This window comes from Odontesthes bonariensis, chromosome 22 (assembly GCF_027942865.1).
Source record: "Odontesthes bonariensis isolate fOdoBon6 chromosome 22, fOdoBon6.hap1, whole genome shotgun sequence".
Classification (NCBI taxonomy): Eukaryota; Metazoa; Chordata; class Actinopteri; order Atheriniformes; family Atherinopsidae; genus Odontesthes; species Odontesthes bonariensis.
Genome location: NC_134527.1, coordinates 7,074,784 through 7,092,538, shown reverse-complemented (window position 1 = coordinate 7,092,538; position 17,755 = coordinate 7,074,784). Strand labels below are relative to the sequence as shown.

The 17,755-nt window shown below is 42.4% G+C and overlaps 1 protein-coding gene across 14 annotated transcripts in view; it reads left to right on the top strand.

Annotated features, from left to right (window-relative positions):
• The window catches only part of vav2 (vav 2 guanine nucleotide exchange factor), a 187,182-nt gene that overhangs the window by 37,373 nt on the left and 132,054 nt on the right, over positions 1 to 17,755 (top strand). The gene's annotated exons all lie outside the window — the stretch shown is intronic.

The window sequence follows — 17,755 nt, the reverse complement described above, 5'->3', positions numbered from 1 at the left end:
TGTGCAGGCGCTACAAGAAAGAGCAGAATGGATTAACTGCAACATTTCTTAGCCTCCGACAAACACCTGCTTTCTCAGTACAATGAACAGTTTGGCCCAGGCTTAAGTGCCGGGGTGCTCCTTAAGCTGAGCAAATTGCTCGATTTCAGCCTGTCTGCGGCACTTTATCACCCAGACTCAGAAACACCATAGGCTGCTTCAGCATCAGCTCTCACAGCAAGCAGGAGAGTGCCAAGGTAAGTTTTCCTCAAGGTGCTCAGTTCTGTTTTAAACAAACATTTAGTGTGATCAGCAGCAGCTAAAAGTCGCTTGTGTAGTGGATTTAAGAAAGGGCACGCTGGTAGCATTTTTACTTCTTCCACGGGACGGCTGACACAGAAGAGTTTACAGATTATGTCTCACGTTATGACTGGATGTATGTCAGAAAGTACGTGGACGCTGCGTGTTCACACTGCAGAACAAGCATTTCGAAGTGGGATTGTTTTAGATGAGGCAGAGAACTGTAGGCTAACTGTCCGGTTAACGGAAAAAACACGACGGCAAATTCCATATGAACTCAAGATGTTTAAGTAAGGCAAAAACTCGAATAGTATCACAAGAGTTCCCACAAATGTCTAAGAATGAAATGCAAGGATATTTTATTCATTCAAAAGGTCTTAATTCAACCTGATTGTGAACACTCGTCTGGGCCTTCTTCAACACGATAACTTGGGATCAGAAAGGGGAGATTGTGGTTGTCAATAAGCTTTATCATTCAGGCATTTCAGCAGAAACCTGTCTTTGCTTTGTCTCAATTTACTCTCATATGGAGTAGATACACAGCGTCCACAGTTTTACTTTTCATCATGGCCTCATTATTAAATTGCATTCATCCTGTTCTCAGTTGCTGTTTTTACTGGTGAAATCACTTCCCAGCCATTAGTCCCGTGTCCTTTGGAATCATTTTCCTCAGCATCAGTTCTCTACCCTACATATTCACGGATGAGATCTGATTAAACATTTAAGCTTTGGAAAGTTTAGAAAGTTGGTAAGTGCATATTGGCTCCGGTGGCTTACTTACTTCAAGCTAATAAATCAAACTTTCTTTCCTGAATCTCCGGGATGGTTAATATTCTCACGCTGAGGCAGATCCAGTTCAGAGTGAAGAGCATCTTCCCATGAAGTATTGAGACCATGAGGTCCTTGGCCTGTCACACAGCACAAACATCATGAGTTAGACCCCTTCCCCCATTTTCTATCTTCTATCTCATCCATCCATCCATCTTTCTTTATCGTCCTCTGCTCCCCATCTGCACGCATCACTTCTTTTCTCCACGTCTCTCCCCAAGCTGCAAATCACTCTTTGCCAGTCACATTTTGTAAGCCGGCTTCTAAATAAAGATGCCCGGCCTGCGTGTCTCTTCACCCCCCCCCCCCCCCCCCCCACCACCACCCACTCCGTTAATGCCCCTTTCCTAACTGCCTGTGAGATTCATTTTCATCGACAAATGTAATGAAAGTGTAATTGAATAATTTTTTTTAAGGGACACAGCGGCACAATGTGTAATTTCACGGCACCGCCATGCTGTTTTATAATGTGCTCTCACTCATTTGGCACTGTGCCCTGGAGTTGCATCTGAAATTGCTCAGAATAAAAACAACAACCCAAGTGGGCGATGATGAAGGATATGAACAATCACACATTCCATTTTTCTTCATATTCCCTCTGATTTCTACCACCGCCTGCCAGCATTGGAACAATTAAAAACTTACAAATGTACTTAATTAGCTGCAATAATACACATTTAATATTGGTTACTGGAGGTGTAATGAACCTAGTGCGCGCTCCAAAAATGGAACAAAATGAAGTTTAACGCATCCTCTGTTTCCCCCAGGGCGTCTGAGCCAAAGGTACGCTGGAGGAGGGAATGGTTGAAGAGAGAAGGATTGTGTTTTGTTTATATGACGACTGCATGAGCTCGTCTGGTGATTGAGGGCTGATCAGGTAGTTAATGTTGTGACTCCTGTGACTGATGGGCTCTGGCTGATCGTGCAACACTGAGTGGAATAATGACGTTCTGCTGCAGAGAAACCCTATTATCACACTGCCACTATATGCCTGCGCCTCAGTTGTAATTAGCAGCAAGATAAGAATTCTTAGACGCTCACGCTTGAATTGCTAGTTTACGGATGCTTGTTGCTCATTTGAGGGTTGAACTTTTAAGTTAGATTTAGTCCATAAAATATTGTATAAAATATTCAGCCTTAGTCATCGAAAGATACACCATGATGGTGTCTTTTCAGCTCGCAGAATTCCAGGAATGCTTTGGGAGTGTGATTGCCATATTTGTTGCTCCGGTTGAGATCCACTGCTCTGTCTCAGCAAACACATTAGAGCCGCCTAAATCACTTCAAGAGTTTGTGTCTGTGTGTGTCTCAAGCAACGAGGACATGCTCGTACAGTAGAGGGTTCATTGTTCGACTCCCTGCCGTGTGACGGATGGATGGACAGTTGTATATTTCTAATTATCAGTAGCCTCCCGGAGAGCAAAAACCTGTTGTTTTGGGGCCTCTCGTTTGTGATATGGCTTGATCAGCAAATGGCTGTCCTCCTGCTGCGAAACGCCAAACCAGTATGGAGATAGCTGTCCACGGATGAGCTCGGCAATGTTATTGAGGGGTCCTAACTGCATGTTGCCTGTAATTCTGCTGATTTTGATAAATATACTGCTGTGAGAATGGATAAGCCTGTATCCTGCAAAGAATACAGTAAAAGGTGGCTAATTACCTAATTCATTTGTTCAGAAAATGCTAATAATAATGTTAAGTTTGTATTGCAAGTTTATGATTTTTGCTAAAGTGTGCTTTTCTTCTGTTAAAACAAAACAAACACACACATTCACAAAAAAAAAAGACTATAATAAGACAATAAAGACAATAATTTAAAGTAGAAGCTTACAGGGATTCCTGCTGGGTTTAGCTAGCGCCTCCACACACAACTCTCACTTGCTTTGAGTCTGAGGAACTTCCACATTCACATCTGTTGGAGAGGGGGGGGACCCTCTACTGTGATTAACCCAAACATCTCTGCTGTCACTGTCAGTGTTGATCTGTTAATTTCGATTCTGCTGCTTCCATCGCAGATGTAGCCGAAGAGCACATTTGTCAAGTTCTGTGGTATTCCTATAGAAAACACTGATAAATCAGTTTGAATCACTTTGATCACTTTGTATCGTGAGGGGATCTATTAGAACATGTTATCATGCTGCACAGTGCAGCATATTTTTCCATTATAAAAGGTACCACACCACTTACCTAATACTAACTGATACTTTTGCTTTGCTACTACCTCAGTCGAGGTTCCAAATGATCTGAACTGATGCTAATCGGTGACGACAGTTTTGATAGAGCTCTTTAACAGTGAGGTGTCTGCTGTTGCCACAACCGTCAGAAATCTAAAATACAGACATAAACGGCATAATGTAATATATAATAACTGACAGTAGTTGCTAAAGACCATTACATGCTTTTTAATGTTGAGTGAGGAGGCTACAGTGACTGCCACCTGAGGTCCATTGCTACCAAACTAGCTTTAATGTTAGCTTAAACCTGTGTATCATATTGAGTTGGTGGCGTGCCGAAGCATCCGCTGGGCAGGCTTTACACAAATGTGTTCCATGGTGATGTCATTAGGCAAAGAGAGCATGACTTTGTTTGGTGTTGTTTGGACGACTCGCGCCCCACAAACAGCTATGTAACACAAAGTGCTCGGGGAACGACGCCCCTAACGCCTCATGTAACCTCTTAAAGTGATTTCAGTGTTCCTTATGATGTCAGCAACTCCACGAAGCATATGTTTCTCATGGCCTCCCATGTTCGGCTGTTACGTAAGGCCAGATGCATTAGACTCGGTTGATGGAAGTCGGTAGCTGTAGAACCGAAGCGTGCTCGGCCTGTAGATAAACGCATGCTTTAATAGCTGATATGTTCCTGATCACCATCCTGCTTGTCAGCACTTCTCTGTTGGATTTAAGTTTAGATTCTGTCCAAATAAAGTGGGGATTATGGATGAAAATTAAGATTCCCTTTTAGACGAATTTAAATAAATGCTTTGTGATATGTTATGTCGTAGGTTGACGTAGCTCAGAGATGTATTAACTGGTGTTAGAAAGCAGTTTAAAGCTTATTCAACAGAGAAAAATGGCTTTCTCTTTGCTGGCATTCAACATGTGGGCAAAGCCTGATGCAAAGCGTGTCTGGTGGTTGCATGTTCTCTTAGAAGGTTCTTTATAAATAGCATTCTTTGTACGCTGTGGTATATTCAGTCTTTTTATGTAGGCACATAAGCTACATCTGGCCCGTGGCAGGCCTGTGTTACTTACTCCAAACGCTATCAAAGAGATGTGAGAGCAAAGATTTTCTGCATGCAGTATTCACCTGCTGGTCTTTTGGAGGCTGTTTGTAATTCTTGATCCTGAGCTGCATTTCATTTCCACTGTTCTGTCAGGGAGGGATGGATTCCTGGCACTGCTCTGGTATTTTGGATTACACAATGAATCTCGGGCTACATAGTTGTGTACTCTTCTGTGCTGCAGCCTCACTTTCGGTTGTGTGTTTTTGCCAGAACCGCTCGGCGCACACACCGACCTCTTTCGTCCTCTCAACACTCATTTTTTGCTTATTCGAATATAATCCTTCATGTCTGAATTGTAGAGGTGATCTTTTTGCAGTATTCTGCCTCTGGTTTGGCTCCATTTACTTTTACACTGAGAGCTATAAACCCAGTTATGGGTCCAGCACATTAGCTCAGCTCACCTGAGTATACATGGGCCTGCTCTATCGACCGTTCTATGGAGTCATTAAAGAGTGGAGATGCTTTGAGGGCTTTGTCTGAGCTGTGTGTGTGTGTGTGTGTGTGTGTGTGGAGGGGGATAAAAGTTTGTGTTGGTGTAGTGTTTAGCTCTATTGAGATAGTATCTGGGGTTTATTTGACTGTATATATTTTCTCTTAGTCAGCACAGTAACTTCTTCGATAAGGCTAAACGGACTGTTTGTCTTTCATGTTATCTCAGCCGCATCGGACTGAATGCACACGGTGTACTAGCATGCGCCAATGTGTACGCACGCACGCACGCACGCACGCACGCTCCTGCAGCAAAGAGACAGACTCACACATGTAGACGTACACACACTCGAATCAGTGATTTGAGAGATTGTTGATATTTTGGCTGTCAGCCCGTAGAAATAACCAGAAATGTAATTTCACTTCGTTGGGTTTGATTAAAGCGGGATGCTGCACGCACGCCCAAACCATTTAGGACCTGAACACAGCTTACACGGAAAGTATTGCTTTGAATATATCAGCAAATATTCATGTGAACATAGCACAACTTTTGATGAGCAAACATACAGCTTGAGTTAGAAAGAACTACATATGCGGGGGGGGGGGGTTGTTCGGGGCTAGTTCACTGTGAGGCGTGGCTCCGGTGGTAGAGCGGTCGTCAGAAGTTTGATCCAAAGCTCCTTAACGTGTCAAAGTGTCCTTCAATAAGTTCTTGCCCGCCCCCACCCACTAAGATTCTGACATGCTCATGGGTATATGTTTCTAGAGTTAAAGCACTTCACATATGGGATGCATACACAGGAAAATTATGACCAAGGCCTTTCTTCACCGTGTCTGCAGCAGAGCGGGGGTGCAGAATATACAAGATGTGTTCAGAGAGATTGTTAGATTTTTGTTAGAATTTTTTGTCTTGTTGGTCTGAAAAAGTGCCAAATGCAGCTGGTGACTGATTAAACCAGTGAGCATGTTGGGTCTCTGTGTGTGTGAGAGCCTTTTTTTTTTTTTGAGGGAAATCTTTCAATTTAGCCTTTTCCCGCAAACTCAATTTTAAAATTCACTTTGAAAAAAACAATTGCAACTACTGTCTGTGTTGCAGACTATAAACACCCCAAAAAATTGTTATACCACAACGTCGAACCGCTAATTAAAATTCCCCAAAAGAGAGATTGTATATATGTGACGTCGAAGGTAAGATTGTACTTGAGATTTTTTTTAAAATTAAGAAAAATTATTTTTCCTTTATTGTCTTTTGCTTCGTTATAAGTTTAATTTACACTGATATCATTTAGATTTCAGCCCTGACTTGTGCGTGAGCAAAACAAATTCTCTTCTTCTGCACAAATAAATAGGTTCCGAACATGACCTCAGATGGTGTGAGGGGAAAGTTTCAGCCACTTAGGAGCCGATGTTTCTGAACAGATGTCAGCCCGGTGCATGTATGCAAGGAAGAGGCCTCCCTCGGGTGTTGAGGATGGAGCTCGCAGACGACAGTACCTGACTGAAGCATGCTCTCTCTGCATTATGGGCCTGCTTGATGAAACTGCATTTTTTATTCTATCATGTGAGTTGCATACTCTGTCAGGTTAGTTTGTTCTGGCCTGCTCAACATCGGGATGATTCTGAAAAGAAAAAGAAAGACGGTTGACTTGTGCGGCTCCGAGATATTAGTGTTGGAGTTGCTGTGTTTTGCCTGCGCTGATCAAATATTCCATTACTCTGCCAGCTCCGCTGCGTGTAATAGAGTGGACCAAATATTCAAATAGAATTACACTCTCAACACTCCCACTTTCGCAACGCTATCGAAATAATTACCTTCCCCTTCATCTGCTCGCCACAGCTCCACCCGTGGCTGTTAGTGTGACACTGTGTGTGTGTGTGTGTGTGTGTGTGTGTGTGTGTGTGTGTGTGCGTGTGTGTGTGTGTGTGTGTGTGTGTACATGGCTGATAGGAATGGGGTTTGTTCACATGATGTCGCTCAGTTGTTGTTGTTTCATTTTCTATTTAAATATGCTTTTTATTTTCATGATCTGCTTCACTTTAATGAATTTGAGGGCTTTGGAGGGAAGATGCTTTCTTTTTGTCGTGGGCCTGTGTTCACAGTGCTAGTTTATCGATCGAGCTCGGGGTCAGAGGTCAGAATCATGCGAACCTATGGTCATTTTTGTCCGTTTTTGTTTTTTTTTCCTCATCTTTTTAGCCTTTAAACCTGCATTTCTACAACTAAACCTTGTCTGAAACTCAGATCACCATTTTCGCATTGTAGCTGACATGCAGTTCATCTTTCTGTACACTCCTTAACACGAGCTCCCTACATTTCTGATATATTTACGTAGATCTCACGATAATGACGTCATTGTGAATTCTGCTCCGGTGAGAGCACCCGGCGACGAATTTCGGAGCTGCTGTTTCCATGCGGTTTCATTGACTGCCTGTTGGCCTCGTTTGGCGGGTTTTGATCCTCTTTACTGATGACGCCTGGCGTGACACGCGGTGACATCATGGCCCAGGTTTGGTTCACGCAGCTCTGTGGGTTCGACGGATTTCTCATCTCCTCCTCCTCGCCTGCCCTCGGGGGCACTTTAGCGCATCTGTATCCTCGGTCTACCCTGTGACTCGGATGCGTCATCTCTAAGCTGACACACTGGAGTTGTTTGCAAAAAGGAATACATGAGGAAATTCCCTTATGGGTGTTAACCTTGATACCGCATTAAGAAGACGTTTAGAGCAGTCAGTACGCCCGTATTTCAAGCCAGGGAAATGCATGTTAGAAAAACACCTCAAGGACTCTGGTCATGATGGCTGACGGCATGATTAATGATTGTCCTTGAAGACGGCCTGTTTGTGATATGATTTCCCAAACTCGCTGTGCATCAGCTGAACTCGCCATAGGCTTGCATGTTAATTACTCACAGATAGCCTGGCTGCAGCTGGTGGCTCCACCTTGCTTCCAGCTTTATCAGTGCTGTGTGGCGCTGTGGGATCAGAACTGCACAGTGAGGTTTAGATCAGATGCACCCATCCTGAGGCCTGTTTCCCCATTTCCATTATAAAAATACGTCTGACCCCTGGCTTTTTTAAAATTTCCTCGATGTGCTGGGATAATGCTGGCTTACAGCGGAAGTGTGGTTGGACGGATCGATGTTGTCAGAGTTTGTGCGGACTGCAGAGTAATTTTTCACCACGGCATGCTCATCTGATACTTATAATAGCACTGAACTCTGAATAATCGTCCTTAAAAATGATAAGGCTCTAATCCGCTTTAAAATGACGACTATTAGTTTTCCTTAGGTCACCGCACACTCTCTCTCTCTCATGTGAAGCTCTCCACTCTGTTATTCAGCAGCTTAGGAAGTGCCCCCCCCACATCTGCTTTGAAATTAATTCACATGTTGAAAAGTAGGCTAAATCCAGAGTGACAGCTTTCTCTCCCTCCTGTTTTAAAGAGGGGCTGCAGGTGATCTCCAGTGTCATGGGGCGACAGAGAGGACAGTGCTGGTTTATCGAGACGTTTCCGCCTCGCAGATTCTTAAGTCTACGCCTTCTGGTACCCTCCTGGAGCCGCCGCTCAGAGTGCCACTTAGCAGTAGCTCATTAGCTGCATTGCCTCTTCCCTGACACATCAAGATGTCAGCCACATCTCTCTCGTGGCTTCGTTATCATATGAAACAAAACTGTCCCCTTTCCCTCAGTCATTCCCTTAGGGATCCGGTAATTTTTATAATGGTAATAAGGTAAAGGAATTTACTGCGGAAAAGCTTTGAAAATATGTTGTTGTTTTGTAATGATTGACATGATAGTGTTGTTAAAGCCACGATGGAGAGAGAGCGGCGGTTTTCACCGACCTGGTGGGCCAAGTGAAGGAATGAGCTTAGTCGTGTCCTGAATTGGGAACCACGAAAAGTTCCAAATGATGGAAAGCCGGATTTTATTTGACTTTTTCTTTTTCTTGTAAACCAAAATAGTTGCTCACTTGATTAGCTAATACCTGCACCAACAGTAATGTGTAACCGTGCAAAAGTTTATTTTACCAGGAAAATGAGAAATGGATGCTGTGATTTATTGAAAAGTGCAAACATTTAAGTGACTTTCATTTTATTTTTAGTTCTTGAGGCTTCTTGAGGCCCCTTTAAAGAAATGAGGGTAGCCTCAGTCCTTTTACACAGTCCTGTACATGGCTGACTTATATTTGTGAGGGAATGTGACGGCTTTGCTCAAAATAAGGAGTCCTCGTGTATTTTTAGAGCTAATGCTTCTTGTTGCGCGGTGTCTCATATAAAAACTCTTCATAATGATACAGTGCTATAAATATTTGCCAAGTGTCTGAGTAGGTCATGCATGTTCTTAGTTTTATGGAGGAATGAAAAAAGATGCAGAAGCTTTAACGTTCTTAGTTCGTTTAGACGGCTGCCATGTTGTGGATTTCAGACATTGTAAGTGGGCTAAAACCCCCACCTACAGAACAGCCACACTGTTACATCTGAAAGGCATAAGCAGTTACACATGGCCAGGAGCACACACACACACACACACACACACACACACACACACACACACACACGCTCTCTCTCTCACCCAAACTCACACACCCACATGCAGAATATACACAAAGCTTTTCCATGCTCCAGGCTCGGGGCTGTGATCTTTCCAAAGGTTTCCTCCTGTGGCCCGTGTGCCAGACTGTCTAGAAAGCTGTGGAGGGGCTGGCGTCTCCTCGCCTGCCGGATGAAAAAGCCAGTAACATTTGCTTTCTGTGGCACAGAAACCAGCTTCCCCTCTTCTCTTCTCCACACCACCCCTCTTGCCTCCATCCCCCCACCTCCCCACTTCTCTCGAGGAGGATTATCGGCAGAAACTGGACGTTTGATCCCGGCTTGCTCTCCACCGCTGCTATATCCGTCTGACAAGGCTCTTTGTATCTCTTTCTCTTCCAGACTTCTGATTCTCACTTCGACTGTCTTTAAAAAAGATAAGAGTTAAGCCCTTTTTCTCTGCTTTTTGATGTCTCAGAGTTAGCTTCAGTCTACATGCACGCGGGCAGGACAGCTGGGTCACAGATATCCTCTGCAGTTAATTCAATCTCAACTGAAATGACAAAGGGGAGATCATTGGGACAGGTGTGGGTAATTGATGACCGTTTCCTCTGATAATGGAGAAGGAGCGATGTAAATGGATAATTAGCTGTCTTGAAGATGAGAGAGGGCTCCTTCTATATCTGTGCGTACGGCTCAGGAATCTGCAAAAACACACACATCACCCTCATATGCTTCCCCCGCTTACTTCTTTTTCTCCCCCTTTCTGCTGTGACAATGTTTTTGTCTCAACAGTGATTAATTGTGAGGGACAGCGCCAACGAGCTTTCCAGTGTAATTTGCAGTTAGAGGTATAAACAGGAAGTGCGCTCGCAGTGCATAATGTTGTCGACTGTGGCCACGCTGCGTGATACGAGCCAAAAAAAAAATGTGTCCATGTGATAGAATGTGACAGAGGACAGCATTCACAGACCTTTAGCTGTCTGGCTAAAGTGTAAACAAAGATGCTTCATTTAGGCCAAAATGTTGGTGCGTCAATAATAGGCTGCGAATCAGGGTCAGAAAGACAAGCCAACTGTGACTTATTTGCACTGACACAAGTCACACGACTTTTTAAACGTGCCAAACAGCTACCCTGTCAAAACAGACAGCTCAACCATAATGTTAATGTCGTGTTAGGCATGCATTATATAGACTGTGTGAAATGTTTTCCTTCCTGCCCTCTCCGCTGGCCAGCACAGTTGTTCCCAGCACCATGAATGTGTCACTTTCTTCTGCCAGTGAATGGCCTCTCCAGCCAGCCCGATGCATGTCCTCCCTGTGGTGACAGATGGAAACTGAGTGCTGTTTGGCCCCTTGGTTATGGACTTGGAGGCGTTCTGAACCCCAATGCGTGCAGCATGCGGGCATCGAGTGTTAGGACGCACCCCAGTGCCCACAAACCGACCCCCAGACAAGGGCAGACGGAGGACAGTAGACAATTACTGACAATACTTTTTTAAAGTATTGAGAATTATTGTATTTCACAAAAATATTTTGATGTTTTCTGTTGTCCGACAGGCACGTCTTGAATGCCGTTTTGTAGAACTGGTGAAAGTGTAGCTGTAAAAGTAAATAATCTCATGCAGGAATCAATGACTATGATTACAAATATGAGTTAAATGTAAGCAATGGACAATTTATAAGATTATAATTCAATTTTAGAAAAATAAGTAAAGAATCATTTCTTCCACAAAGTCCAACTCACAATAAGTTCATCAAGGTTTTGCAATTAGGTCTCTATGAGTAACAGCTGTGAGTAATTAGCACAGAAAAGAATGTGCCCACACCTCAGTTTAAAGGGCTGAACATGTTTCTTTCTAAAGAGGTAGAGTTGTGGGAATTACATTTGAGCCGTTGGTGTCTCACTTGTAGAGGATGGTGCTCAGAGCGCTTTTGTTTTTTGGGGTAGCAGGGTTGGCATTGCTAGCCAGGTTAGCAGCTTCCGAGTACAAAGATGGGAGAAAAGGGCATTTCTATCATCTAAAGCAACTTACACTTGTGAACTTGCAACACTTAGAGCGAATATTAAATTACGGATTTTCAGTGTGGCTAACTTAACAGTAGTTTTCTTTGGAGCTGTTTTTTTTTTTCTCAACTGAATAACGTCCACGTTTGTTGCTGCACGCTACTGGAGCTACTGGAGCTACTGGAGCTACTGGTGTTACTGGTGTTACTGGTGTTACTGGAGCGACACAAATTTTAGTTTTCTTTAATTGGAAAAAAAATTGGCCCAAAGTAAACATCGAAAGCCAAAGCGAAATGGTTAAAAAGAGTCCACATTTGAAGTGCTTTAAGTTGGAAGTTTGAGTTGTTTTCTATGGCAAAAATGGGTTTGTTTTACCTGTTAGCTGGGCTAAATAAATAAATAAACATACAACTAATGACTGAAACTAACAACTAATCGATTAACTGTCTATCTGGTTAATCAATTATTACTTAGATGCCCTTTATTTGCACATGCGGCATATCACATACAGCTCCCAGCTAATCTTTGATAATTGATTTGAATCAATTAGCTGTTGCAGCCCTAATTTAACACAGTGGCTTAACATGGCAGGGTCCTTGTTCTAAGGATAGGATGACTTTTGGAAATATGTTCATAACTAGCTGATTACATGAACAGCCTGAAATTATCCTTGTTTTTTCTTTCTTCTTTCTCAGCATGGAAAGAATCCAAACATGAGTCGTTGACTTTTTTATGTCGACATTTACAAGTCGGCTGCAGTAGACTCGCATTGCATTCCCTCTGGTTGAGTTACCAATGGAGAGCTCGCCACTGTCCAGGGCAGCACTGAGTGGGTATAATCTGTATCTCACAATATCCACCCGTCCAATCACTTAATCTGTAAACTGGCTGATTGCTGTATTGCGTTTTGTTCCGAAGCCGTGCAAGGACTGAACTCTTGTTTATCTGAGCTGCATAATGATTAAAGCAGGCCGTGCTCAGCCCTAGAGTCAGTTGGGTAATTAAGAGGCTGTTCTCCATGTTAATAGCATTAGTCACCTTGGAGATAATCACTGCCATCAAGCGCACAGAGCTGCATCCCTCTGTGTACCTGATAGCCTCCTCAAACAAAGGGGTGAAAAACATCCTGCTCTAACAGTGCTTTTAGCTTCTGGTCTAATCCATTCCTTCTGGTAGCAGCTATAGCTGCAAATGAATGATTTAATCCCACACTTTTACCGAAAAGGGTGACGTAAAGGATGATGCACCTGTCTTAAGAACGTTAGCTCTCGTAGGTGATTGCAAACAGTCACTTAAAGACCCTGTATTGGACAAATGCAGCTGTCATACTCAGCTGACTGAGAGCTCGGACTAACCAGAAGGGGAGTGTTACTCTGGACAGCACACAACCTGGGATATATCTTTTAAAAATCTTTAGTAGTTTTGAAACTGTGACATTTTAGAACTCCGGTGTACCATGAAACGGGCCCACGCCATTTATTCCAAGAAGATTCTGAAATCAAAGACAAACTAATTTAACTTTATTCGAAGACTAATAAAAACAGCAAAGAATTTACTTCACGTTCGGCTGAAGAATCGCTCTGTTATTTCCAAACTGCACCAAATACACAATGTTGTCAGTATGAGTGCATTTAGTTTAGTAGAATTCAATGAACACTTGGCAGACATCTTGCAGTAAAAACTCTATGCGTCTGGGTTTGCCTTTCAGTGAATTTGTGATTTGATTTTGAGCCACCGAAGAATCTTTTTAAATTCCGCCAAGCAAAAATAGAATTTGATTCGTTAAGTGGGCTCTAAACTTGCTGTGCTCCAGCTGTGTCAAAACACATAAATCAATACAGAAACTAGTTAATCATTCATTCATTTCCTGCCTTGCGTGTACCAGCCTCATGGGAACATAGCTCGGCGAAATATTATTTACTCCTGCAAGACTTAATGAGCTATGAGTTAGAGATCTCTTTATCTAAATGATATTTAACTTTTGTTTGTACGACGTGAGCATTTCTTTAGGGAGGTAAGAAGTAACAGGTAATGTATCTTGTGGGGGGTCTAAATCACCACAATGGGTCTTTAGTTGTGAGTGAAACTCAGCAGGGAAAAAGATAGATGCAGTCTTCCTGTCCCTGGTCCCGCGTCATAAATTACACGGCCATTGATCCATGGGTGTCTGGGATTCTCGGCGGACCTCCTTCTCACATTCATCACGCCTTGCGTCTGCCGCTAAGCCCGAGCGAGAAAGTCTCAAACACATCCTCCTCTCCTGAGTCTCAGCAGCATGGTCTGTTGCTTGGATACAGTAGTATTTATATGAGGAGTGGATAGAACCTGGAGGTCTGCATTATGCACCGAGTCTGTGCTCGATTTCTCTTTTTTTTTTTTTTTTGATTTTGTTTTAAGCCGCTGCTGGGCAGGGGGGGGGGGGGGGGGGGGGTACAACCACAGCATTCTCTGATTCCAGCCGCAGACAGCGATGACAATATTTGATAGAAAGCATTAAAAAGAAAAAAAACTTCAGCTTATTCTGTTTGAAGCGGCATGTGAAGATGGGGCTGGTCGTGCAAAGGTGACTCCTTTCATGCACCGAATGAAAAGTTTGCATCTTGCATGTAGTTTTTACCACTTCTGGAAACAAAATAGAAGATTCATGAATTATTACTGCTCCATTGAGGCAGCAAGGACTGAGAAAATATTAGCGGGACAGCTGAAATTGAAAACTTGTGTCAGGTATATATCGGTCTGTCCTTCATTTCAATAAATGTTTCACATTTTCGCTTGCGCCTTCCCTCCCTGTCTAAACATTTAGAGCAGTATTGCATGAAAACTGCACACGGGGATGGAGCTGGTAATGGTGCTTTGTCAGCTTGTTTAAGGACGTAACTTTAAACTTAATTTATCTTTTTAGAATAAAAAAATGGTCAAAACGCGGCTTTCGGCTAAGTGGCTGTGTTGGCCGCGCGGATGATGGAGTCACTCGCGTATCAATGACTAAATAAATGAATAGGTTAAAAAAGTGTTAACCGAACGAAGCTGGTCATGTTGAAAAGTCGGCCCATCAATCAATGCATCTCTTATAAAGACCAAAGCTGTTTCAGCCCCATAAGTGGCCTCGTGGATGTATCGTCCTGTTTGCAAGTGGAAAATTCATGAATGAATAAAGCTCCTTCATGAAGACCATATTTGACTTTTGTCTCTTTGGTCTGTAGCTGATTGGTTAACCAGTTATCCGCTCAGGTATTCAAAATATCCTCATAAAATGTTCTGGATGAAAGTTGCGTAACGAAACATTTCTGGATAAACGTCAGACAAAACCGCTGCAAAAGACATTTGTTGTGATTCATACTGTCGGGATAATCTGCAGAACAACTGTGCAAATCTGCTGAGCTTCAACTGCAGTGATTTATGATACGTGAAGAAAGACCCACAAAAATTTGTGTTTTTACAAACTTTCTGTGTCTTCTACACACAGACGAGTGACAGAGTAAAGGGAACGCCGCAGCCCTTGACGTAAAAAGGGAAATGATCTGGAGGTTATTCTCTGATCCATTCGTCCCATAAGAGCGGCAGAGCACTTCAAATCAATGTAAAGTTGTTCTGAGTGACCCTGTTGATTGGGAGGGATATCTTCCACAATGATTCCGAGCCCATCCACAAGATTAGAGAATCGCGTTGCTTAAGTGACATGGGGGACCAACATTGTACCGAGACTTTACTTCAGCTTGGTACTTTCGGCCGGTGTGTTTCCATTACCTCAGAATGAGCAATTTCTATCCAAAGATGCTCCAGCCATCGTCTTCGCTGTTTCTCCATCCACCTACAGTAGTCCAGAAGGGACAAATCAAACACCGTGCATAGAGTGGATCTTGCATTTATTGCGTTTGTCACATTTTTTGCTGCCACCATACTTTTTCTCACACATTTTGGCTGCAATTTACCACTTATGCCACTAGATGTCACTGTATTGCACACTCTGGGCATTTAGTTTCTCCTCTGCCTAAATGTAAGTTTTTATCAAGTTGCCGCTCTTCTTCCTGACTTAAGGTAAAAGTGCCTTCACTACTGCTAAAATTCTCTCTATAAACTGTGAGTTTTTTAACTGTTCCAGTTGCATAATTTCAATCATAAAATGTAGCAAAATTGTGATTTTTCTTCCTGGCAGTACTGGTTAGCTAATAAACCTAGCCCCATCTCCTGGTTCTCAGCATAATCCATGAGAGCAGATCCTTTGCTCCTCGCTGTGATTATTTCCACCTCAGTAGAGATAGGACAGTGTTGTTCCTTGAAGACATACAACTTCTCTTTTTTTTTTCACTCTCTTCACACAGACTCTCTTTTTTTTTTTTTCACCCGCCCAGAAGGACTCTCCTCTGTAGCTTACTTCAGGTTCGCTGCTTCTCTAATCTCACAGATGACCTATGTGTCCATGTAGCGAGCATGTTATGCTTGTTCCATTAATGCATTCTCCCTGGTCCTTGCGTCTGTCTGATCTCAGGCTTGTCCTACATCAGTTTTTGCTTTCTTTTTCACCAGTAGCCAGTGTAAAGGTGAAGGTGGTCTTGATTTAATGACGGAGCCGTTCTCTACAGTCACGGTGGCTTTCTCCCACCAGAGTCTCTGCTCCAAGCTGAATTATCTTCTCTTCTAATGAAGATTAACCTCACTAAAAACCGTACTTCGCCAATTTAACTTCCATATTTTAACACGAGCCACGGGGGCCTCAGTCGTGAAGGTTTGTTCTCGATTTAAAAGTGTGGTCAATCCCTCCCTGCTAACAGGCTTTCAGGGGTAATAGGATAAGATTAACACATTTGCATACTATTGCAATGTATTATTCATGCAGTAGCCGCTAATTTGAAAGGAGCTAGCTCGCTGTTTTAAACATCTGTGTGACCTGGAAGTGGGACAGAGGAAACCTTTTGCTTATCAGCTGGCTGGGTGTCACATGGCACATGTCCTATAAACATGCACTCAGCTGCCTACACCTCCAAAATTGCAGTGTTTTAGTTTCAGCATAAAGAAACTTTCTATCTTGACCCTAATCCCTGATAGGGGATATTTTTGTCCACTTGGGGTGTACTTTCTCCTCTAATTTCACACTGGAAATAGTGATACTCATCATATTTGGTTCAGATGTGCATTTTTGACTATTTTTTCGAATTTAAAACACACATCATGTACAATGCAATTTTTCATTGTGTAGAAAAAAAACCTCCTTAATTTCTGAAAGGGGACATTTTTGTCCCCTTCTAAAATGATCCCCAAAATACCATATGTGAATATTTTTTTCTGCTTTTTTTCCATAAATCTTTTCTTCCACTTCAGTTCTGATCATAACTACCAAGTTTTCAATTATTTAAAAAAAAATTAACCCTTTAAATACCAGTGTATATGAGGTAAACACCAATTTCTGTTAAAACACACATACAAAAAACTGCTGTATTTTCAATGTATGCAATGCAAAGTGAAATATTCTATGGGGGATTATTAGGTCTGGGATATGTCATTGATGAGCTACAACATCAGTTTTTATAGCTTTTTAGTTTTTATGCAATGGCAGAATACAGAAACGGCTCCCATAGACATCCATTATGCAAGACCATAATTATCCCCGCTCAACAATTCCACTTTGCATTCTATATATTGAAAATATAGCAGTTTTTGTGTTTTTTTTTCTTTTTTCTTTTTACAGAAATTGGCGTTTACATCATATAAACCAGTATTTAAAGGGTTACATTTTTTTTAAATAATTGAAAACTTGGTATTTATGATCAGAACTGAAGTGGAATAAAAGATTTATGAAAAAGAAAGTGGAAAAAATGACTGCTAACTGATAAAGTTACGACATTTATTTTGCTACTGTTGTTAGATCTTAAACTATGTTTGAGACTGGCTTGATGTTCTAGTTGGATCTCCAAATACCAAACAATTTTCTTTTTTTTCCCTTTTGGGTTCAAACCGGTCACTCTTGCCTCCTCAGCGCTTTAGCATCGCACACTGTTGGCACTCGTCACATTTTTCTGATTTTCCTGGAGAATGAACACTGAATTCTTTACACAGAAATCAGTCCACAGAATCTGCACTCCTCACTTTTCTCCTCCAACCCTCACGTGCTTCAGTGCTGGCGACGCTCTTGCTGCTTTGAAATCCTCAAAGCAGATATCGATTCCAAATAAAGGAATTCAAAGATCACAGACAAGGAAGCGTGCACTTATGAAGACTCTCCAGATTGATTTATTTTAGAGATTAGTAAACACACAGCAGACTGATAGGAAGGAGTGCTTAATCCATTGGCTTTGTTATTGCTTAATCTAGATGGGGGGGATGTTTGTGGCAGACAGATTGTGGATCAGCACCGCTTCAGTCACACACACTCAGTGGGGCTACATGGCACTGTAAAGA